We start from the raw sequence: 26,561 nt of genomic DNA, 5'->3' as shown, positions 1-26,561 counted from the left end.
TTAGATCAAAAGCAGTTTAAGCAGAAGTATACAGACAGTGTGCTGCAATTGTACAGCTCAAAAAGTAATCTGCAAAAAGCAGATTTACGTCTAAACGTAGATTTACGTCTAAACGCAGATTTACGTCTAAACGCAGATTTACCTCTAAACGCAGATTTACGTCTGAACTTTGAAACTCGTTTGTAGACTCGTAGAAGGCAGTATGCAGTTGAAATCAAGACGTAAACGTAAACTGAAATCTGATGATTGTACGAGGAAAGCCGATTTACGTCGAAATGCAGTTTTACGTCTGAATGCAGATTTTCGTCTAAACCTTGAAACTCGTTCATAAAATTGCAGAAGATAGTTTGCAGTTATAAATAGAATCAAAACGTAAATGTAAACTGCAAAGAAACTCATTCGTAAAAGCGCAGAATACAGTTTGCAGTTACAAAACGTAATCGTAAACTATAATGTATGAAAACACCGATTTACGTCTGAATGCAGATTCCGAAAGATCAGCACTTAGAAACTTGTTCGTAAAAGCACAGAGAGCAGTAGCTATGTAGGAGGTTTGCAGTAATGATAAAGTGCTCAAAATAAACGCAAACCAGAGATTTAGAGTGGTTCGGTCAGTCTTGACCTACTCCACTTTTGGCTTCCTCCACCGACGAGGTCACCGACGTCAACTAGAGGCCTTTCTTCAATAGGCGAAGGCCAACTGCCCTTTTACAGATTCACTCCTTTTGATGGGCTCAGGAGACAACCCTTACAGGACCTTTCTCTCCTCTCTTTACAACTCAAGACTTGAAGAACAGAAAGAGGAGAACTTTAGGACTTTACACAAATTTGATCTCTTAGAATCACAGAAAAGATCAAGAATTCGGTGTAGGTCTGTATCCTCTCAGTGCTGAATGGGTGGGGTATTTATAGGCCCCAACCCAATTCAAATTTGGAGCTCAAAACGATCAAATCCCGGAATTCCGGGATCAGGCGATTGCACCTCCTGACTGGAGAGGTTGCACCGCCTGGCAGAGCTCGAAGACTGAGCCCAGGCGGTGCCACCTCTTGACTGAGGCGGTTGCACCTCTCTGCCAGAGCTCGAAGACCGAGCTCAGGCGGTGCCACTTCTCTGTCAGGGAGGTTGCACCGCCCAGTCTTGCTCGAAGACTGAGCTCAGGCGGTGCCACCTATCTGTCAGGGAGGTTGCACCGCCCAGTCTAGCTCGAAGACTGAGCTCAGGCAGTGCCACCTCCTGGCTGGGGAGGTTGCACCACCCAGTCTCGCTGGGAGGAATAGCCCAGGCGGTGCCACCTCCTGGCCTAGGCGGTTGCACCTCCTGGTGCAATCAGGGTCCGAATGGTTAGCTCCATTCGGCCCAATTTCAGTCTTTCAGGGGCCCAATTGCCCCAAGATTAAGCTAATGGGATCACCTCCCATTTTCCAACTTAATCAATGTGCTAACTATGATTAGATCTAAGACAATTTCTGCAGCTTTGCTTCGGTGCGTCAATCGCTTCTTCCGACGAGTTTCCGGCGAACTTCCGTCGATCATCCGATGAACCCTCTGTGATGCTCCTGCGGACTTCCGGCAAACTCCTGGACTTTGCGACGATCCACTTGGTGAGTTCCGACGAGCTTCGCTTGGCAAGCTTCTGGACTTCTCGGATCTGTTCTCGCAGAACCTCCGACGACCGTCCGAACTTCCGTCGAACTCTCGAACTCCCAACGTGATCATGAACTTGACTCCGGCGCAACTCCTGCTGCTTGTCTAACTTTCATCGTAGTTAATCCTGCACACTTAAAACAAAACTTCGATCGAGACAATTAATCCTAAGCAATTAACCAAGTTGTCCGGCATGTCATTGGTCCCTCGACGCTTCGTCCGATTCTTCGGCGCATCGTCCTTTCCTGCAGCCTATTGCCCAATCAGCCAGTTGACTCCGCAACTCCGATATCCTTGGCACAATACCCGCTCTTCTTGGCCCGATGCCCGAGTTCACGACCCGAAGCCTTCTATCGATACGTCAACCGATCCACCGGCCCGACGTCCAATCTTCTAACATGTTCCTCCGGCACAACATGATTTTCCTGCTTTAATTGTCTCATCCTGATCGAGGCATCCTGCGTCACTCAAAACGCAGATTAAATCATAAACATATATCAAGTAGTTTCATCATCAAAATACGAGATTCAACAATCTCCCCCTTTTTGATGATGACAACCACTTGATGACAGAGTTAAACTTAACTCCCAGAGTTTAAACAAACTCCCCCTATCAATATGCCTTATTGATAGAAACTCTTAGATTCAAAAATCTAAGCAACATGTCATCATAAACGGAGTTAACCTTATCTCCCAGAGTTTAAACAAACTCCCCCTATCAATATGCCATATTGATAGAAACTCTTGGATTCAAAAATCCAAGCAACATGTCATCATAAACTTATGCATAACATGTGATGTCATCAACATACTTCTCCCCCTTTGTCATCAACAAAAAGGAGAAGTACCACAATCAAATGTTTGTGATGTAAGTTTTAACTCAATGCATGAAAAATATAATATCAAGTTTTATCATCATGCAGTTTTGAAGCTAGAAAATTTAGCAAATGTTACATCATGCTTAGAACATTCAAGCTATCAAGTTTTAGATATGCAAGTTTTACAGCATACAAGATAGCACTTTTATGCAAGCTAGCAATGTTGCAACATTTTAGAACTTGCAAGCTAGCAATTTAGAGATGTTCAAGAAGGCAACTCTTGCTTCTTGAAATATGCAAGTTGTAAGCTAGCAAATTTTTACGATATGCAAGTTTTGCTTCTTGAGATAGGCAAGATAGCACTTTTGCAAATTTTTGTTTGGCAAGCTTGTGATGTTCAAGATAACAAGCTCTTTCTTCTCTTTTGAGAAGTGTCATTTTTGCTTTCTTTGCAAAGTGCAAGCTAGCAAAATGCCAAACTAGCAAGAGATAATGTTTTACATTAGGCAAGCAAACAATTTGGCAAGTGTTACATTTGCATCTTCTCTTTATATGTGCAAGAAAATAAATAAGTTTTTGCATTTTCTTGACATTTCAAGCTAGCAATTATCGGTGATGTTCAAGATAGCAATTTCTTCTCTTTTGTAATTTTTGCCTGTTTTTTTTTTTTTGAATTGTGCTAGCAAGTTATCTCCTCCTTAGTCATTGTCAAAAAGAAGGGAAAACCCTTTCTGTCAATTTCTAAATCATGACAAAGGTGAGTAATCATTCTTATTTCAAAATTTCATAATTGAGATAAACCTTGAATTCAAATCAAGGCAATTTTAATCAAGGTTCATATCATATGCAATACATTACGTAGAAAGCATAAGTATTGCATGCATCATTTTAGCAACAAATCGTAGCATTTCATCACATGGCAAGATATCATCAAGTAGAATTACGATGCAAGTTCTTGATATCTTAACATGATGAAAATTCAAATATGGCACTTATAGTATCGATTCATATATTTCTCCCCCTTTATCATCAACAAAAGGAGAAGTAGCTCTAGCTATTTTAAAATATATGCAAGTTTTTATAACATGAAGCTATATTTTCATCACAACATATAAGCACAAAAGCATAGCAAGATTCTTAGGTTCAATCATGGCAATTCAACACTTGCTTCATGTGCAAGATTGCACTTGCTTTTCTTTGCATGTTCTAACTAGCAAAAGCTTTCTCCCCTTTGTTTTTGTCGAAAAGAAGGGAGTAATCAATGGCCAAAAATTTTTAATTATTATACAGGCCATATTACAAAATCTTGTCATGATATCAAGAAAGTTAAAAAAGGACATGATCCATTCAACAAATCCTTTTAATAGGGCAAAGGAATTATATAACCAAGAATCATGATTAAAATATTTCAATATCATAGATCAAGTCACGATTCGTGATTCATCATAAAGCAAATTAATTTTCAGTCATCACATAAGGCATTTAAAGAATTTTTGAAACATAGAAGAATGATTAATTTAAGCATGTAATGTTTCAATCAAAATCAAGTCATGAATACCAATACTTTCATATTGTGAGTATCAATTCATGAATACCAAAAGATATTATTTGTGATTTCAATTTTGCAAGATCATGATTATGATTTAGACATAACTTATTCAAATCAAATCGTCAACTTGAAACTCATAATCAAGTCATTAAAATTAATTTCGAAATTCACAAAATATCATGAAATCAAAAGACAAGTTGCATTTCATTTGAAGAACTCCTTTTTGATAAATGTAGGGAGCATAATGAACGATCTTGATTTATAAAGAGCTTCATGTTATAATTATCAAGATCATGATTTTAATAATTATTCTCTTTAGCAAAAAATCACAAAAGCACTTTATTTTTGCATAAGAAATCTCATTGTATTATGATTTATAAATTCTTTTTCTGCACATGAATCATAGGAGATATGTATGTGAAACAAATCTTTGCAAGCAAAGACATTATCATTCATATTTCAAGATGGAATTTATAAGCAGGAATCATTCATATTTCAAGTGTATGAGAAAATCCGATTGTTAGGATACCAATTGTTAAGTGAATCCGAAATGAAATTAGTACTTTCATGCATTCGGATAAGATTTTGCTATAGATTTTCAAGTTCAATTATGAAGATAAAACATGCTCATGATCATAAAAATTTATGTATCCAAAACATATAATTTCCAACATGTTATAGTGTAAAATCATCATGGCAATTAAGTGTTTTGAACATTGAATCAAGAATGTCCGAAAAATAATCTTAACACGTTCATGCATTCGAGCACATTTTTGCTATAGTTTTTCAAATATACTCATGAGAATAACACATGCTTATCATCGGCTTAAAATCTCATGCATAAAATTGTTAATCGAAATATTTAATTTCATCATTATACATTTCTTCAAATCAAACATGATCTTTAATCAAAATCGAGAAATAACAATGGAAATCAACGTAATGCACATTATTACTTCTTAACCAGGATTTCATATTTTCAATCAAGATCATTTTATTTGTTTATCATAAAATATGCAATATTATCATTTTCGAAATTACTTAGTATGATCATAATAATTTTTTTTTAACATGTAATTTTTAAGAAAATGAATTCTAAACTAAAAGAGAAAAATACATCATGAAAGCATCAAGTAATTTCAAAATAAATTAGGGGGATTTCGATTACCTCATCATTGTGGGCTGTTAAGGCGTAGTTTGCCACCTTGCTTTTGTTGACTTTCTCTTCTTCGGAGGACCTCGATTCATCCCAATTTTTGTTCTTCTTCTTGCGTTTAAAGCAAGTAGTTCGATTCTTTTTGCTTTTTAATTTTCGTTTCATTTGTAGTTTAAGTTCACCATCACTTGAGCTTATGCTCGAGTGGTCTTCAAATGTTCTATGTCCCAAATCCTTCTTGTTCTTTGGAAGGTTGTTTTGTTCATCATTGTCCTCATCACTTGAGTCATCGCTCAAGTGGCATTCATTTGTCCAGAGTTCCAAATCCTTCCTGTTCTTTGGAAGGTAATTGTGTTCAACATGTTCATCATGTGCATTGTGCACCATTTCATATGTCATCAATGAACCAATTAGTTCTTCAAGTGGTAAGTTGTTTAGGTTTTTAGCTTCTTGTATTGCAGTTACTTTTGAATCCCACTTCTTAGAAAGAGAACGCAAAATCTTGTTTACGAGTTCAAAGTCCGAAAAACATTTTCCAAGAGCTCTTAAACTATTGACGACATCCGTGAAACGGGTGTACATGTCGCCTATAGTCTCGCTTGGTTGCATTCGAAAAAGCTCGAAATCATGCAATAAAAAGTTAACTTTCGAGTCTTTGACACTACTAGTTCCCTCGTGCGTGATTTCAAGTGTTCGCCAAATGTCAAAAGCTGTTTCGCACGTAGAAATCCGATTGAACTCATTTTTGTCCAAAGCGCAAAATAAGGCATTCATAGCCTTTGCGTTTAAAGAGAAATACTTCTTCTCCAAATCCGACCATTCGTTCGTCGGTTTAGAGGGAAGTTGAAAACTGTTTTCAAAGATATTCCATAAATCCAGATTTAGAGAAATCAAGAAAACTCTCATTCGAGTTTTCCAATAAGTATAGTCCAATCCGTTAAAAAACGGTGGACGAAAGACCGAAAAGCCCTCTTGAAGAGCCATTTCTCTCGGGTGTAAATCCGAAATGAGAAATACCCCGCTCTGATACCAATTGTTAGGATCGAGAGCACTAAGAGGGGGGGGGGGGTGAATTAGTGCAGCGGAAATCTTTCAGCGATTAAAATCGAAAGCTGCGTTCGTTCGATAAAAACTATTTTGATGCAAAAGCCGATTCTTAGATTACTTATGATTAAGTGCAGTTTACGTCTAAACACAATTTGCGTCTAAACGCAGTTTGCGTCTAAATGCAGATTGCGTCTAAGCGCAGTTTGCGTCTAAACACAGTTTGCGTCTAAGCGTAGTTTACGTCTAAGCTCAGATTGCATAAATCACTTGTTTAGATCAAAAGCAGTTTAAGCAGAAGTATACAGACAGTGTGCTGCAATTGTACAGCTCAAAAAGTAATCTGCAAAAAGCAGATTTACGTCTAAACGTAGATTTACGTCTAAACGCAGATTTACGTCTAAACGCAGATTTACCTCTAAACGCAGATTTACGTCTGAACTTTGAAACTCGTTTGTAGACTCGTAGAAGGCAGTATGCAGTTGAAATCAAGACGTAAACGTAAACTGAAATCTGATGATTGTACGAGGAAAGCCGATTTACGTCGAAATGCAGTTTTACGTCTGAATGCAGATTTTCGTCTAAACCTTGAAACTCGTTCATAAAATTGCAGAAGATAGTTTGCAGTTATAAATAGAATCAAAACGTAAATGTAAACTGCAAAGAAACTCATTCGTAAAAGCGCAGAATACAGTTTGCAGTTACAAAACGTAATCGTAAACTATAATGTATGAAAACACCGATTTACGTCTGAATGCAGATTCCGAAAGATCAGCACTTAGAAACTTGTTCGTAAAAGCACAGAGAGCAGTAGCTATGTAGGAGGTTTGCAGTAATGATAAAGTGCTCAAAATAAACGCAAACCAGAGATTTAGAGTGGTTCGGTCAGTCTTGACCTACTCCACTTTTGGCTTCCTCCACCGACGAGGTCACCGACGTCAACTAGAGGCCTTTCTTCAATAGGCGAAGGCCAACTGCCCTTTTACAGATTCACTCCTTTTGATGGGCTCAGGAGACAACCCTTACAGGACCTTTCTCTCCTCTCTTTACAACTCAAGACTTGAAGAACAGAAAGAGGAGAACTTTAGGACTTTACACAAATTTGATCTCTTAGAATCACAGAAAAGATCAAGAATTCGGTGTAGGTCTGTATCCTCTCAGTGCTGAATGGGTGGGGTATTTATAGGCCCCAACCCAATTCAAATTTGGAGCTCAAAACGATCAAATCCCGGAATTCCGGGATCAGGCGATTGCACCTCCTGACTGGAGAGGTTGCACCGCCTGGCAGAGCTCGAAGACTGAGCCCAGGCGGTGCCACCTCTTGACTGAGGCGGTTGCACCTCTCTGCCAGAGCTCGAAGACCGAGCTCAGGCGGTGCCACTTCTCTGTCAGGGAGGTTGCACCGCCCAGTCTTGCTCGAAGACTGAGCTCAGGCGGTGCCACCTATCTGTCAGGGAGGTTGCACCGCCCAGTCTAGCTCGAAGACTGAGCTCAGGCAGTGCCACCTCCTGGCTGGGGAGGTTGCACCACCCAGTCTCGCTGGGAGGAATAGCCCAGGCGGTGCCACCTCCTGGCCTAGGCGGTTGCACCTCCTGGTGCAATCAGGGTCCGAATGGTTAGCTCCATTCGGCCCAATTTCAGTCTTTCAGGGGCCCAATTGCCCCAAGATTAAGCTAATGGGATCACCTCCCATTTTCCAACTTAATCAATGTGCTAACTATGATTAGATCTAAGACAATTTCTGCAGCTTTGCTTCGGTGCGTCAATCGCTTCTTCCGACGAGTTTCCGGCGAACTTCCGTCGATCATCCGATGAACCCTCTGTGATGCTCCTGCGGACTTCCGGCAAACTCCTGGACTTTGCGACGATCCACTTGGTGAGTTCCGACGAGCTTCGCTTGGCAAGCTTCTGGACTTCTCGGATCTGTTCTCGCAGAACCTCCGACGACCGTCCGAACTTCCGTCGAACTCTCGAACTCCCAACGTGATCATGAACTTGACTCCGGCGCAACTCCTGCTGCTTGTCTAACTTTCATCGTAGTTAATCCTGCACACTTAAAACAAAACTTCGATCGAGACAATTAATCCTAAGCAATTAACCAAGTTGTCCGGCATGTCATTGGTCCCTCGACGCTTCGTCCGATTCTTCGGCGCATCGTCCTTTCCTGCAGCCTATTGCCCAATCAGCCAGTTGACTCCGCAACTCCGATATCCTTGGCACAATACCCGCTCTTCTTGGCCCGATGCCCGAGTTCACGACCCGAAGCCTTCTGTCGATACGTCAACCGATCCACCGGCCCGACGTCCAATCTTCTAACATGTTCCTCCGGCACAACATGATTTTCCTGCTTTAATTGTCTCATCCTGATCGAGGCATCCTGCGTCACTCAAAACGCAGATTAAATCATAAACATATATCAAGTAGTTTCATCATCAAAATACGAGATTCAACAATCTCCCCCTTTTTGATGATGACAACCACTTGATGACAGAGTTAAACTTAACTCCCAGAGTTTAAACAAACTCCCCCTATCAATATGCCTTATTGATAGAAACTCTTAGATTCAAAAATCTAAGCAACATGTCATCATAAACGGAGTTAACCTTATCTCCCAGAGTTTAAACAAACTCCCCCTATCAATATGCCATATTGATAGAAACTCTTGGATTCAAAAATCCAAGCAACATGTCATCATAAACTTATGCATAACATGTGATGTCATCAACATACTTCTCCCCCTTTGTCATCAACAAAAAGGAGAAGTACCACAATCAAATGTTTGTGATGTAAGTTTTAACTCAATGCATGAAAAATATAATATCAAGTTTTATCATCATGCAGTTTTGAAGCTAGAAAATTTAGCAAATGTTACATCATGCGTAGAACATTCAAGCTATCAAGTTTTAGATATGCAAGTTTTACAGCATACAAGATAGCACTTTTATGCAAGCTAGCAATGTTGCAACATTTTAGAACTTGCAAGCTAGCAATTTAGAGATGTTCAAGAAGGCAACTCTTGCTTCTTGAAATATGCAAGTTGTAAGCTAGCAAATTTTTACGATATGCAAGTTTTGCTTCTTGAGATAGGCAAGATAGCACTTTTGCAAATTTTTGTTTGGCAAGCTTGTGATGTTCAAGATAACAAGCTCTTTCTTCTCTTTTGAGAAGTGTCATTTTTGCTTTCTTTGCAAAGTGCAAGCTAGCAAAATGCCAAACTAGCAAGAGATAATGTTTTACATTAGGCAAGCAAACAATTTGGCAAGTGTTACATTTGCATCTTCTCTTTATATGTGCAAGAAAATAAATAAGTTTTTGCATTTTCTTGACATTTCAAGCTAGCAATTATCGGTGATGTTCAAGATAGCAATTTCTTCTCTTTTGTAATTTTTGCCTGTTTTTTTTTTTTTGAATTGTGCTAGCAAGTTATCTCCTCCTTAGTCATTGTCAAAAAGAAGGGAAAACCCTTTCTGTCAATTTCTAAATCATGACAAAGGTGAGTAATCATTCTTATTTCAAAATTTCATAATTGAGATAAACCTTGAATTCAAATCAAGGCAATTTTAATCAAGGTTCATATCATATGCAATACATTACGTAGAAAGCATAAGTATTGCATGCATCATTTTAGCAACAAATCGTAGCATTTCATCACATGGCAAGATATCATCAAGTAGAATTACGATGCAAGTTCTTGATATCTTAACATGATGAAAATTCAAATATGGCACTTATAGTATCGATTCATATATTTCTCCCCCTTTATCATCAACAAAAGGAGAAGTAGCTCTAGCTATTTTAAAATATATGCAAGTTTTTATAACATGAAGCTATATTTTCATCACAACATATAAGCACAAAAGCATAGCAAGATTCTTAGGTTCAATCATGGCAATTCAACACTTGCTTCATGTGCAAGATTGCACTTGCTTTTCTTTGCATGTTCTAACTAGCAAAAGCTTTCTCCCCTTTGTTTTTGTCGAAAAGAAGGGAGTAATCAATGGCCAAAAATTTTTAATTATTATACAGGCCATATTACAAAATCTTGTCATGATATCAAGAAAGTTAAAAAAGGACATGATCCATTCAACAAATCCTTTTAATAGGGCAAAGGAATTATATAACCAAGAATCATGATTAAAATATTTCAATATCATAGATCAAGTCACGATTCGTGATTCATCATAAAGCAAATTAATTTTCAGTCATCACATAAGGCATTTAAAGAATTTTTGAAACATAGAAGAATGATTAATTTAAGCATGTAATGTTTCAATCAAAATCAAGTCATGAATACCAATACTTTCATATTGTGAGTATCAATTCATGAATACCAAAAGATATTATTTGTGATTTCAATTTTGCAAGATCATGATTATGATTTAGACATAACTTATTCAAATCAAATCGTCAACTTGAAACTCATAATCAAGTCATTAAAATTAATTTCGAAATTCACAAAATATCATGAAATCAAAAGACAAGTTGCATTTCATTTGAAGAACTCCTTTTTGATAAATGTAGGGAGCATAATGAACGATCTTGATTTATAAAGAGCTTCATGTTATAATTATCAAGATCATGATTTTAATAATTATTCTCTTTAGCAAAAAATCACAAAAGCACTTTATTTTTGCATAAGAAATCTCATTGTATTATGATTTATAAATTCTTTTTCTGCACATGAATCATAGGAGATATGCATGTGAAACAAATCTTTGCAAGCAAAGACATTATCATTCATATTTCAAGATGGAATTTATAAGCAGGAATCATTCATATTTCAAGTGTATGAGAAAATCCGATTGTTAGGATACCAATTGTTAAGTGAATCCGAAATGAAATTAGTACTTTCATGCATTCGGATAAGATTTTGCTATAGATTTTCAAGTTCAATTATGAAGATAAAACATGCTCATGATCATAAAAATTTATGTATCCAAAACATATAATTTCCAACATGTTATAGTGTAAAATCATCATGGCAATTAAGTGTTTTGAACATTGAATCAAGAATGTCCGAAAAATAATCTTAACACGTTCATGCATTCGAGCACATTTTTGCTATAGTTTTTCAAATATACTCATGAGAATAACACATGCTTATCATCGGCTTAAAATCTCATGCATAAAATTGTTAATCGAAATATTTAATTTCATCATTATACATTTCTTCAAATCAAACATGATCTTTAATCAAAATCGAGAAATAACAATGGAAATCAACGTAATGCACATTATTACTTCTTAACCAGGATTTCATATTTTCAATCAAGATCATTTTATTTGTTTATCATAAAATATGCAATATTATCATTTTCGAAATTACTTAGTATGATCATAATAATTTTTTTTTAACATGTAATTTTTAAGAAAATGAATTCTAAACTAAAAGAGAAAAATACATCATGAAAGCATCAAGTAATTTCAAAATAAATTAGGGGGATTTCGATTACCTCATCATTGTGGGCTGTTAAGGCGTAGTTTGCCACCTTGCTTTTGTTGACTTTCTCTTCTTCGGAGGACCTCGATTCATCCCAATTTTTGTTCTTCTTCTTGCGTTTAAAGCAAGTAGTTCGATTCTTTTTGCTTTTTAATTTTCGTTTCATTTGTAGTTTAAGTTCACCATCACTTGAGCTTATGCTCGAGTGGTCTTCAAATGTTCTATGTCCCAAATCCTTCTTGTTCTTTGGAAGGTTGTTTTGTTCATCATTGTCCTCATCACTTGAGTCATCGCTCAAGTGGCATTCATTTGTCCAGAGTTCCAAATCCTTCCTGTTCTTTGGAAGGTAATTGTGTTCAACATGTTCATCATGTGCATTGTGCACCATTTCATATGTCATCAATGAACCAATTAGTTCTTCAAGTGGTAAGTTGTTTAGGTTTTTAGCTTCTTGTATTGCAGTTACTTTTGAATCCCACTTCTTAGAAAGAGAACGCAAAATCTTGTTTACGAGTTCAAAGTCCGAAAAACATTTTCCAAGAGCTCTTAAACTATTGACGACATCCGTGAAACGGGTGTACATGTCGCCTATAGTCTCGCTTGGTTGCATTCGAAAAAGCTCGAAATCATGCAATAAAAAGTTAACTTTCGAGTCTTTGACACTACTAGTTCCCTCGTGCGTGATTTCAAGTGTTCGCCAAATGTCAAAAGCTGTTTCGCACGTAGAAATCCGATTGAACTCATTTTTGTCCAAAGCGCAAAATAAGGCATTCATAGCCTTTGCGTTTAAAGAGAAATACTTCTTCTCCAAATCCGACCATTCGTTCGTCGGTTTAGAGGGAAGTTGAAAACTGTTTTCAAAGATATTCCATAAATCCAGATTTAGAGAAATCAAGAAAACTCTCATTCGAGTTTTCCAATAAGTATAGTCCAATCCGTTAAAGAACGGTGGACGAAAGACCGAAAAGCCCTCTTGAAGAGCCATTTCTCTCGGGTGTAAATCCGAAATGAGAAATACCCCGCTCTGATACCAATTGTTAGGATCGAGAGCACTAAGAGGGGGGGGGGTGAATTAGTGCAGCGGAAATCTTTCAGCGATTAAAAACGAAAGCTGCGTTCGTTCGATAAAAACTATTTTGATGCAAAAGCCGATTCTTAGATTACTTATGATTAAGTGCAGTTTACGTCTAAACACAGTTTGCGTCTAAACGCAGTTTGCGTCTAAATGCAGATTGCGTCTAAGCGCAGTTTGCGTCTAAACACAGTTTGCGTCTAAGCGTAGTTTACGTCTAAGCTCAGATTGCATAAATCACTTGTTTAGATCAAAAGCAGTTTAAGCAGAAGTATAAAGATAGTGTGCTGCAATTGTACAGCTCAAAAAGTAATCTGCAAAAAGCAGATTTACGTCTAAACGTAGATTTACGTCTAAACGCAGATTTACGTCTAAACGCAGATTTACCTCTAAACGCAGATTTACGTCTGAACTTTGAAACTCGTTTGTAGACTCGTAGAAGGAAGTATGCAGGTGAAATCAAGACGTAAACGTAAACTGAAATCTGATGATTGTACGAGGAAAGCCGATTTACGTCTAAATGCAGTTTTACGTCTGAATGCAGATTTTCGTCTAAACCTTGAAACTCGTTCATAAAATTGCAGAAGATAGTTTGCAGTTATAAATAGAATCAAAACGTAAATGTAAACTGCAAAGAAACTCATTCGTAAAAGCGCAGAATACAGTTTGCAGTTACAAAACGTAATCGTAAACTATAATGTATGAAAACACCGATTTACGTCTGAATGCAGATTCCGAAAGATCAGCACTTAGAAACTTGTTCGTAAAAGCGCAGAGAGCAGTAGCTATGTAGGAGGTTTGCAGTAATGATAAAGTGCTCAAAATAAACGCAAACCAGAGATTTAGAGTGGTTCGGTCAGTCTTGACCTACTCCACTTTTGGCTTCCTCCACCGACGAGGTCACCGACGTCAACTAGAGTCCTTCCTTCAATAGGCGAAGGCCAACTGCCCTTTTACAGATTCACTCCTTTTGATGGGCTCAGGAGACAACCCTTACAGGACCTTTCTCTCCTCTCTTTACAACTCAAGACTTGAAGAACAGAAAGAGGAGAACTTTAGGACTTTACACAAATTTGAGCTCTTAGAATCACAGAAAAGATCAAGAATTCGATGTAGGTCTATATCTTTTCAGTGCTGAATGGGTGGGGTATTTATAGGCCCCAACCCAATTCAAATTTGGAGCTCAAAACAATCAAATCCCGGAATTCCGGGATCAGGCGGTTGCACCTCCTGACTGGAGAGGTTGCACCGCCTGGCAGAGCTCGAAGACTGAGCCCAGGCGGTGCCACCTCTTGACTGAGGCGGTTGCACCTCTCTGCCAGAGCTCGAAGACCGAGCTCAGGCGGTGCCACCTCTCTATCAAGGAGGTTGCACCGCCCAGTCTTGCTCGAAGGCTGAGCTCAGGCGGTGCCACCTCTCTGTCAGGGAGGTTGCACCGCCCAGTCTAGCTCGAAGACTGAGCTCAGGCGGTGCCACCTCCTGGCTGGGGAGGTTGCACCGCCCAGTCTCGCTGGGAGGAATAGCCCAGGCGGTGCCACCTCCTGGCCTAGGCGGTTGCACCTCCTAGTGCAATCAGGGTCCGAATGGTTAGCTCCATTCGGCCCAATTTCAGTCTTTCAGGGGCCCAATTGCCCCAAGATTAAGCTAATGGGATCACCTCCCATTTTCCAACTTAATCAACATGCTAACTACGATTAGATCTAAGACAATTTCTGCAGCTTTGCTTCGGTGCGTCAATCGCTTCTTCCGGCGAGTTTCCGGCGAACTTCCGTCGATTATCCGATGAACCCTCGGTGATGCTCCTGCGGACTTCCGGCAAACTCCTGGACTTTGCGACGATCCACTTGGCGAGTTCCGATGAGCTTCGCTTGGCAAGCTTCTGGACTTCTCGGATCTGTTCTCGCAGAACCTCCGACGACCGTCCGAACTTCCGTCGAACTCTCGAACTCCCAACGTGATCATGAACTTGACTCCGGCGCAACTCCTGCTGCTTGTCTAACTTTCATCGTAGTTAATCCTGCACACTTAAAACAAAACTTCGATCGAGACAATTAATCCTAAGCAATTAACCAAGTTGTCCGGCATGTCATTGGTCCCTCGACGCTTCGTCCGATTTTTCGGCGCATCGTCCTTTCCTGCAGCCTATTGCCCAATCGGCCAGTTGACTCCGCAACTCCGATATCCTTGGCACAATACCCGCTCTTCTTGGCCCGATGCCCGAGTTCACGACCCGAAGCCTTCTGTCGATGCGTCAACCGATCCACCGGCCCGACGTCCAATCTTCTGACATGTTCCTCTGGCACAACAAGATTTTCCTGCTTTAATTGTCTCATCCTGATCGAGGCATCCAACGTCACTCAAAACGCAGATTAAATCATAAACATATATCAAGTAGTTTCATCATTAAAATACAAGATTCAATAGAGTGATGACTCAAGTGATGATGTTGATGACTTTAAATTCCTCACAATAAAGCTTAAAAAAATTTTAAAACAAGAATCAGAGGATAAAAATGAATATAAAAAGAAGAAGCTACAAAAGGAAACACTCAAGGTAGCTTTGGATGATTCGAGCTCATCCGATGACGAGGAGCAAACCAACAAGGGCAAGGTGGTGGACTATGCTTTGACGGCTTTCGTCAACAACGTAAGCGACTCAATATAATCTCTTTTTCCTTGTTATGAAATTACTTAATGCTCTTCATGATTAGTTATATATATATATATATATATATATTTGATCATTACAATTGCATGTTTTGTAATAATACTTGCAAGTCAAATAAGATTAATTCCTTGTATATTATAAGAAACAATTATGTGTATCTTGATGATTTTGCATTGGTTTTCGGTTTTAAAAATGATGGTGTTAGGAACGAGTCGACACTAGGGGAGGGGCGGTGTGAATTAGTGCAGTGGATAAAATTATATCTGTTTAAAAATCTTTCATATGATAAAAATTGAACTCGAAAGATAACTTGAAATCTCATTTGTATATATAGTAAAAGCAGTAGGCAAGTAAAGATTCAGTTTGTAGTAAAGGTAAATTGCTCAAATAGAAATGCAAACTGTTTTATAGTGGTTCGATCGTCATGACCTATATCCACTCCACTGATTTCTCTTTTGTCGAGGCTATCAACATCCACTAACGATCTTCCTTCAATGGGCGAAGATCAACCGCCCTTACAACTCGATTCGCCTTTTGACAGGTTCAGGAGAGAACCTTTACAACCCCCACAACCTCTTCTCTAATACTTAGAATTAGAGAAGAGTTCACACAAGATTACAACAGCATTTTCTTCCTTTTTCACTCTCAATTCTTGGGTATGTTAACTAGGGATGAGAGGGGTATTTATAGGCCTCAAGTGGATTGAAACTTGGAGCCTAAAAATATCTCATCCTTGGTTTTCAGGGTACTGGTGGTATCACCGCCTGTGTTGGCGGTACCACTGCTAGTGCATGTTGAATCTCGGATTTTGATGATATAATCAATTGGTGGGTTAATTGATCTAATCCATATTATTGAGTTAAGTGTGCAGGATTAACTACGATAACCAGAAAACATAAAGCAAGGATACCGGAGTCGAGCTCGATGGACGTTTAAGAGACCGAATAATCATCGGAGATGCTGCCGGAACCATCCGAGAAGAAATCGGGAACGTGTCGGAAGTTCGCCGAAGAAATCGTCGGAGGCTCGCGGAGATCACCGAGAAGGCTCGGCTACTCGTTAAAAGTCATCACAAAGATTGGGAGCTTGCAGGGAGTCCGTCGGAGGAAGTTCGTCGGAAAGCTCGCAGGAACAAGACTCGACGTTCGCGGTTGAAAATTTGCTTAGGATGTGTTTTGGTTATGTAGTCCATTTGTAATTAGGATTAGGATTAAGAGATAATCCTATATCCTGGTTAGGGGCCAACTGGGCCCAAAGTCAGAGTTGGTTTAGGCTAAAAATTAAGCTAAACCAGCGAACTAGAGAGCCAAGATTGAAGCCCAACTAGTGGCTGAAAACACTGTAGTTGGGCTGAAAACACTGTAGGCGGTGGCACCGCCCAGCACCCGAGAGCTGGCCGGTGACACCTCCTTGGCTGGGCGGTTGCACCGTCCAGCACCCGAGCGCTGGGCGGTGGCACCTCCAGCACCGGAAACCCTAAGAAAATTCAAATTTTGGAGCCCAAAATTTGAATCCTCTTGAGGCCTATAAATACCCCTCTAATCTCAGCTGAGAGAACAACTTTTGAGAAGCATTTTGATTGAGAGAAAAGTCTTAGAAAGTCTTAGCAAGTCTTGTTTTCAATTTGCTAGAGAGTTCTCCTCCTTCTTTCTTATTGAAAATTTGTAAGAGGTTGAGCTGCTTGTAAAAGGTTGTAAGAGGGGTGTTTACCCTTCCATTTCAAGAGACTTGCTAGTGGAAGGTGGGAGCCTCATCGAAGAGGGGCCTCGCAAGTGGAGTAGGTCATTTGACCGAACCACTCTAAAAATCGGCGTAATCTCTGGTTTGCTTTTTATTATTGTCATTTACATTACTGCAAATCTTCTTACTGCTTTAGTTTGTATTACTCTTGCTGCGCAACTTTAAGAATACGCCTTCAAGTTAAATTTCTCAAGTTTCGTTCTTAACGTACGAAAGATTTTGATTAAAATCGAAGTTTTAATCCGCTGCACTAATTCACCCCCCCCTCTTAGTGCCGCTCCGATCCTAACAAGTGGCATCAGAGCAAGGTTATCTCTCATATTAGGTTTAATACCCAAGAGAGATGGCTTACTCCGGCATGCAAGAGGGTCATTCTATTGCACGACCACCTTTTTTTAATGGGTCGGATTACACATATTGGAAGACTCGCATGAGAATCTTCCTCATTTCTATGGACTTTGAGCTTTGGTCTATTGTCGAGAATGGATTTCAAAAATCTTCTCTTCCGATGAGCGAATGGGATGAATCGGAGAAGAAGGTTTTTGCTTTAAATGCAAAGGCTATGAATGCCTTGTTTTGTGCACTAGACAAAAACGAATTTAATCGTGTTTCAATGTGTGATTCGGCTTTTGATATTTGGAGAACTCTTGAGGTCACTCATGAATGCACTAGCCGAGTGAAAGAGTCCAAAATCAACATCCTTGTGCACTCTTACGAACTTTTCCGAATGAAACCAAGTGAGTCCATCGGAGACATGTACACCCGGTTTACGGATGTCATCAATGGACTCAAAGCTCTTGGTAAAGATTTTACTAACTTTGAACTAGTAACTAAAATCTTAAGATCCCTCCCTAAAAGTTGGGATCCAAAAGTTACGGCCATTCAAGAGGCCAAAGACCTTAAAGCATTCCCTCTTGAAGAACTCATTGGGTCTCTAATGACCTACGAAATGACATGTCAAGCTCATGACGAGCTCGAGAACCCCCTTCCAAAGAACAGGAAGGATATGGCACTCAAATCACAAGAAGACCACTTGAAAGGAACATCAAGTGATGAGGACAGTGATAATGACATTGCACTTTTGACTCAAAAATTTAAGAAATACTTAAGAAAGAACAAATTTAAAAACAAATTTGAACAAAAGAAGTACCAAGTGATTTGCTATGAATGCAAAAAACCGGGACACTACAAGAACGATTGTCCTCAAGCCAAAAAGAGAACATCGAAGAAGAAGGCGTTCAAGGCAACGTGGGATGATTCAAGCGCATCCGAAGAAGAGGAGTCCAACACCGAGCAAGTTGCTCATTACGCGCTAATGGCGTTAGGAGAAGAGGTATGTGATTTATTTAATAAAGAGTTATCTTTTGAAGAACTATCTATCGCTTTTCATGAATTATTTGATGAATGTAGAGCTGTTAGCAAGAAGTTAAGTATCTTAAAGAAAGAGCATGCTTTGCTACAAGATAAGTTTGATAGTCTTCAAACTCCTCCATGCTCTAAGTGTGAGCACTTAGAAGCAATAAAAAATGAAAATTTGCTTCTTAAGGAAACCTTAAACAAGTTTAAGGTTGGTAGCAAAGGATTAGATATGATCCTTGCACACAAGGGTCACATCGCAAATAGAAAAGGAATTGGATTTGTAAAAGGATTACATCAAAATCCTACCACTTTCATAAAAGGACCTACATTACATGTTTCCTCTTATATGAAATGCAACTTTTATTGCAAATCCGGACATATTGCCTACAAATGCCCATTTAGGAAAATTAGTTTACAAAAATTAATATGGGTTCCTAAAGGAACTATAAAGAATTCAATAATAAATAACAAAGTTAGTGGGTCAATTTTTGAGGCACCCAAAATCAAATGGGTACCTAAAAATCATCCTCTTTTGTAGACAAACCCACAAGTTAGGAGCAAGAGATGGTATCTCGATAGTGGATGCTCAAGACATATGACTGGAGATCCATCTCATTTCTCTATGCTCACTAGCAAAGAAGAAGGGTACGTTACCTTCGGAGACAACAACAAGGGCAAAATCATTGGCAAGGGAACTATTGGTAACAAATTTAATTTTTCCATTGATGATGTCTTACTAGTTGATGGATTGAAACATAATCTCTTGAGTATTAGTCAACTATGCGATAAAGGTTACATCATTAGATTTGAATCAAATATGTGCATTATGAAAAAACCAAATCATAACATGACTATGATTGCTTTAAAACAAAATAATGTCTATACCATCAATCTTGATGAACTAAGTAATGAAATGTGCTTCTCCGCCGTAAATAATGATGCTTGGCTTTGGCATAGGAGATTAGGCCATGCAAGCATGAAAACAATATCTATGATCTCATCTCAAGAATTAGTACGAGGAATTCCAAATATAAAGTTTATTAAGGACAAAGTATGCGATGCATGTCAACTAGGCAAACAAATAAAAACAAGCTTCAAACCAAAAAATCAAATTAGCACTACTAGACCATTACAATTGATCCATTTGGACCTATTTGGACCAATTGATACAACAAGTCTAGGTGGAAGCAAATATGCTTTTGTGATTGTGGATGACTACTCTAGATACACTTGGACCTATTTCTTAGCTCACAAAAGTGATTGCTTCAAGTGTTTCTCTAAATTTTGTAAACTCACTCAAAACCAAAAAGACTTCATGATTTCATCAATTCGGAGTGATCATGGTGGTGAATTCCAAAACCGTGACTTTCAAAATTTTTGCGAAAGTAATGGGTACAATCACAACTTCTCAACTCCAAGAAATCCTCAACAAAATGGAGTAGTTTAAAGGAAAAATAGAAACCTACAAGAAATGGCAAGAACTATGTTGAATGAACATAGTTTACCTAAGTACTTTTGGGCCGAAGCCGTAAATACGGCTTGCTACATCATGAATAGAGTCCTAATAAGACCATCCTTATCCAAAACTCCCTATGAATTATGGAATAACAAAAAACCAAACATCTCCTATTTTAAAGTTTTTGGTTGTAAATGTTTTATTTTAAATGAAAGGGATGCTTTAGGAAAATTTGATGCTAAATCCGATGAAGGCATCTTTCTTGGTTACTCTTCCGTTTCTAAAGCTTTTCGGGTTTTTAATAAAAGAACTTTAGTAATTGATGAGTCTATTCATGTAGTTTTTAATGAAATTTGTGATTTAAAGAAAAATGATTTTGATGATGATCTTGGTTTTGATAATTTGAATTTAAATGAACCCTCTCCTCAAAATAGCCATTTGAATGCATCTTCTTCCGAAATTTCTTTACCAAAAGAATGGAAGTATGTAGATGCTCATCCAAAAGAGCAAATTATAGGAGATACATCAAAAGGGGTTCAAACTCGTTCTTCTTTCAAAAATTTCTGTGCTAACGCCGCTTTCCTTTCTCAAATTGAACCTAAATGCATTGACGAAGCCTTAAAAGATGATTTTTGGATCATTGCAATGCAAGAAGAATTGAACCAATTTGAGAGGAATGAGGTATGGAAGCTTGTTCCTAGACCAAGTGACCACTTAGTCATAGGTACTAAGTGGGTCTTTAGAAACAAGCAAGACGAAAATGGTATCGTGGTTAGAAATAAGGCTAGATTAGTGGCCAAAGGTTTCAACCAAGAAGAAGGTATCGATTACGAAGAAACCTTCGCTCCCGTGGCTCGATTAGAAGCCATAAGGATGCTCCTTGCCTATGCTAGTAGTAATAATTTTAAACTATTTCAAATGGATGTTAAAAGTGCTTTCTTGAATGGTTTTATTTCCGAAGAAGTATTTGTCGAACAACCTCCCGGATTTGAAAATTCTCTTCTTCCTAATCATGTATTCAAATTGACTAAAGCTCTCTATGGCTTAAAACAAGCTCCTAGAGCTTGGTATGAAAGGCTTAGTTCCTTTCTTATTTTAAATAATTTTACCAAAGGCAAGGTTGATACTACATTGTTTATTAAACATTTTGAAAATGATTTTCTTATTGTGCAAATTTATGTTGACGATATTGTGTTTGGCTCTTCGGATGAATCACTATGTGAATCATTTGCCAAATGTATGAGTCTTGAATTTGAAATGAGTTTAATGGGTGAATTAACTTTCTTTTTGGGATTACAAATCAAACAACTTAAGGATGGTATATTTCTTAACCAATCTAAATACACATTAGAATTGTTAAAATGATTTAACATGGATAATTCAAAAGCAATAAACACTCCTATGAGTACTGCGACTAAGTTAGATATGGATGAAAATGGTGAAAGTTTCGATCAAAAAACATATAGGGGAATGATAGGTAGTCTACTCTACCTCACTGCGACTAGACCGGATATTATGTTTAGTGTAGGACTTTGCGCTAGGTTTCAATCTAATCCTAAATTATCTCATCTTAAGAGTGTTAAAAGAATATTTAGATATCTTAAAGGAACTCCAAATTTAGGATTGTGGTATCCAAAATCTGAAAAATTTGATCTAATAGCTTATGCAGATGCCGATTTTGGCGGATGCAGGATAGATAGAAAAAGTACATCCGGAACATGCCAATTTTTAGGATATGCACTTGTTTCTTGGACTTCCAAGAAACAAAATTCAGTTGCACTATCTACGGCGGAAGCCGAATACATTGCTGCAAGTGCATGTTGTGCACAAGTAATTTGGATGAAAAATACATTAGAAGACTATGGAATTCACTTTGAAAATATTCCCATAAAATGCGATAATACTAGTGCCATATGCCTTACTAAAAATCCAATTCAGCATTCTAGAACTAAGCACATCGATGTTAGGCATCATTTCATACGCGATCATGTCCTTAACAATAATGTTGTTCTAGAATTCATTGACACAAAGTATCAATTAGCAGATATATTCACAAAAGCCTTGAATGAAGACCAATTTGAATTCATTAGAAGGGAATTAGGTATGTTAAATTGTCCCTAAACAATAAACTTGTTTGATTGGATTTTCCGTAAAGTTTTTCATCTTCTTTCCATCTCTCATTCTCCTTCAAATTCCATATGACATGTTGTGAAATCTCGAAATCGACTTTGATGACTTGATTATGAATTTCAAGTTAGCGATTTGATTTAAATAAGTTTTATCTAATTCATAATCTTGATCTTGCAAAATTTGAATCACAAATAATATCTTTTGGCATTCATGAATTGATACTTACAAATATGAAAGTATTGGCATTCATGACTTGAATTTGATTGAAACATTGTATGCTTAAATTCATCATTCTCCTATGTTTCAAAAATTCTTTAAATGCCTTATGTGGTGATTAAAAAGTAATGTTGAGATTTTCATGAATTTGACGATTTGAATGAGTTTGTATTCGAATTATGATCTTGACTTCGTGAAATTACTACTTGAATTTTTTATCCCAATCTCTCTCTTATACATCTACAATTTCTATTATTCATAGAAAGAAGAGATTAGATAATATGAATGCATGCTGAATTTTCCTCTAAAATGAATTCTGCGTAAATATTTTTGCATACTTAATTTTCAATGATAAAATCGTTGTATGACAAAATATGTGCTTCAAGTCTCATTTTCCTTTTTGTTGATGACAAAGGGGGAGAAAAGTGATGACTTAAATCATTCTTAATAGCATGACAAAATATGAATTGCAAAATCCTTGAGAAAAGTGATCGATCGATGATTATCTTATATGCCTTGCAAAATCCTTGAAAATATCGTAAGATTGATTGATCATATTGAATGCATGTCTAAAATGTATAATCATGCAATTCAAGTTGAAAATCTTTATCTCTTGTCATAGTAAAATTTATCTCTTATCTTTCGACTTGAAAAAGATTTTCATCAAAGTTTCGCATTTACATTATGCTTAATGAGAATAACGATAAGTTCTACGGTTAGAGCTTATCGGTTTATACTTGAATTCAATGATGAAATTCAAGTGTTTTATCTTCTCATAATATGGCATATAGATAGGGGGAGTTACGTTTAACTCCGTCATCAATTGATTGTCATCATCAAAAAGGGGGAGATTGTTGAATCTCGGATTTTGATGATATAATCAATTGGTGGGTTAATTGATCTAATCCATATTATTGAGTTAAGTATGCAGGATTAACTACGATAACCGAAAACATAAAGCAAGGATACCGGAGTCGAGCTCGATGGACGTTTAAGAGACCAAAGAATCATCGGAGATGCTGCCGGAACCATCCGAGAAGAAATCGGGAACGTGTCGGAAGTTCGCCGAAGAAATCGTCGGAGGCTCGCGGAGATCACCGAGAAGGCTCGGCTACTCGTTAAAAGTCATCACAAAGATTGTGAGCTTGTAGGGAGTCCGTCGGAAGAAGTTCGTCGGAAAGCTCGCCGGAACAATACTCGACGTTCGCGGTTGAAAATTTGCTTAGGATGTGTTTTGGTTATGTAGTCCATTTGTAATTAGGATTAGGATTAAGAGATAATCCTATATCCTGGTTAGGGGCCAACTGGGCCCAAAGTCAGAGTTGGTTTAGGCTAAAAATTAAGCTAAACCAGCGAACTAGAGAGCCAAGATTGAAGCCCAACTAGTGGCTGAAAACACTGTAGTTGGGCTGAAAACACTGTAGGCGGTGGCACCGCCCAGCACCCGAGAGCTGGGCGGTGACACCTCCTTGGCTGGGCAGTTGCACCGTCCAGCACCCGAGCGCTGGGCGGTGGCACCGCCTGGATGGGCGGTGGCACCTCCAGCACCGGAAACCCTAAGAAAATTCAAATTTTGGAGCCCAAAATTTGAATCCTCTTGAGGCCTATAAATACCCCTCTAATCTCAGCTGAGAGAACAACTTTTGAGAAGCATTTTGATTGAGAGAAAAGTCTTAGAAAGTATTAGCAAGTATTGTTTTCAATTTGCTAGAGAGTTCTCCTCCTTCTTTCTTATTGAAAATTTGTAAGAGGTTGAGCTGCTTGTAAAAGGTTGTAAGAGGGGTGTTTACCCTTCCATTTCAAGAGACTTGCTAGTGGAAGGTGGGAGCCTCATCGAAGAGGGGCCTCGCAAGTGGAGTAGGTCATTTGACCGAACCACTCTAAAAATCGGCGTAATCTCTGGTTTGCTTTTTATTATTGTCATTTACATTACTGCAAATCTTCTTACTGCTTTAGTTTGTATTACTCTTGCTGCGCAACTTTAAGAATACGCCTTCAAGTTAAATTTCTCAAGTTTCGTTCTTAACGTACGAAAGATTTTGATTAAAATCGAAGTTTTAATCTGCTGCACTAATTCACCCCCCCCTCTTAGTGCCGCTCCGATCCTAACAGTGCATTCTGACATTGGGCAATACCACTATGTGAAAGACTATATTTGGACGGTACCATTGCCCGACACTAACACTGGGCGGTACCACCGCTTGACATAGTCTCGGAGACTGTGCCACCTATTGGGTTACTGTTTGGGCCTTTCACTTAGTCCAACACAGTTCATACATGGGCCCAACTAGCCCCTAATTGGGTTGGCCCAATTCCAATCCTAATTATGTACTAACTACGAAATTTAAGGCATACACTAAGCAAGTCTGGTCCGGTTAGTCTAGGTTTCTTCCGGCAAGCTTCTGGCGAACTTCCGATGATCTCTCGACAATGTTCCAATAGACTCCTGGCAAGATCTCGAACTTCACGATTTTCTTCTTGGCGAGTTCCGACGAGCTTCTTTGGTAAGCTCCTAGACTTCTCGGTTAATTTCGATAGAACTTCCGATAAACGTCCAGACTTCCGATGAACTCTTGAACTCCTAATGAAGTCTCGTTCTTGACTCCGGGACTTCATTTTGCTCTATGCCTTGATCACTATCATAGTTAATCCTGCACAAAGAAAACCTACTTTGATCTAGATAATTATTATAAAGTTTGAATTATGTTGTTCGGCATGTCATTGGTTCATCGACGCTTCGTCTGATTCTTCGACACATCGTCCTCTCTTGCGGCCTATTACCCAATCAACTAGTTGACCTCTGCAACTTCAATTTCCTAAGAGTAATTTCTGTTCTTCTTGGCCCAATGCCTGAACTCATGGCCCAAAGCCTTCTACCGATACATTGACCAATCCTTCAACTTGACATCTAAACTCAGAAAATAACTTAAAATCTCGTTCGTATATGTAGTAAAAGCAATATGCAAGTAAAGATTCAGTTTGCAGTAAAGGTAAATTGATCAAATAGAATTACAAACCGTTTTATAGTGGTTCGGTCGTCGTGACCTACATCCACTCCACCAATTTCCCTTCTGTCGAGGCCACCGGCATCCACTAACAATCTTCCTTTAATGGGCGAAGATCAACCACCCTTACGACTCGATTTTCCTTTTGACAGGTTCAGGAAAGAAACTTTACCACCCCTACAACCTCCTCTCTCAAGCTTCTCTAACACTTAGAGTTTGAGAGGAGTTCACACAAGATTACAACAGCATTTTCTTCCTTTTTCACTCTCAATTCTTATGGGTATATTAACCAGGGATGAGAGGGGTATTTATAGGCCTTAAGTGGATTCAAACTTGGAGCCTAAAAATATCTCATCCCTAGTTTTCGGGGTATTGGTGGTACCACCATCAGTGCTGGCGGTACCACCGCTAGTGCTTTCTGACACTGGGTGGTACCACCGCCTAGAAGACTATGTCTGGGTGGTACCACCGCCTGACACAGTCTCAGAGACTGTGCCATCGATGGTGGTACCTATTGGGTTACTATTTGGGCCTTTCACTTAGCCCAACATAGTCCATACATGGGCCAAATTGGCCCTTAATTAAGTTGGCCCAATTCCAATCCTAATTATATGCTAACTACGAAATTTAAGGCATACACTAAGCAAATTCGATTCGGTTAGTCTAGGTTTCTTCCAGCGAGCTTCTGACGATCTTCCGACGAATTTCAGATGATCTCTCGGTAATGTTCTAGTGGACTCCTAGCAAGTTCCTGGACTTCACGATGATCTTCTTGGCAAGTTCTAACGAACTTCTTCAGCAAGCTCCTGGACTTTTCGGTGAATTTCGATAGAACTTCTGACGAACGTCCGGACATCTGACGAACTCTCGAACTCCCAACGAAGTCTCGTTCTTGACTCTGAGACTTCATTTTGCTTTATGCCTTGATCACTATTGTAGTTAATCTAGCATAAATAAAACCTACTTCGATCTAGATATTTATTACCAAGCTTGAATCATGTTGTCCGGCATGTCATTGGTTCATCGACGTTTCGTCCAATTCTTTAGCGCATCGTCCTCTCTTACGACCTATTACCCAATCAGCTAATTGGCCTCCATAACTCTGATTTTCTTGGTGCAATTTCTGCTCTTCTTGGCTCGATGCCAGAACTCATTATTTGAAAATCTTTGGAGGTGAAATCACATGCGCAGCGGAAGAACAAAAAAACAAAATCCCCAAATTCTCAAATATGTGTTTGTCATCGTGTGACGATTGGTGCACAAAA

This window comes from Musa acuminata, chromosome BXJ1-2 (assembly GCF_036884655.1).
Source record: "Musa acuminata AAA Group cultivar baxijiao chromosome BXJ1-2, Cavendish_Baxijiao_AAA, whole genome shotgun sequence".
Taxonomy (NCBI): Eukaryota; Viridiplantae; Streptophyta; class Magnoliopsida; order Zingiberales; family Musaceae; genus Musa; species Musa acuminata.
The sequence above is the reverse complement of the archived record's forward strand: the minus strand, read 5'-3'. Positions refer to the sequence as shown.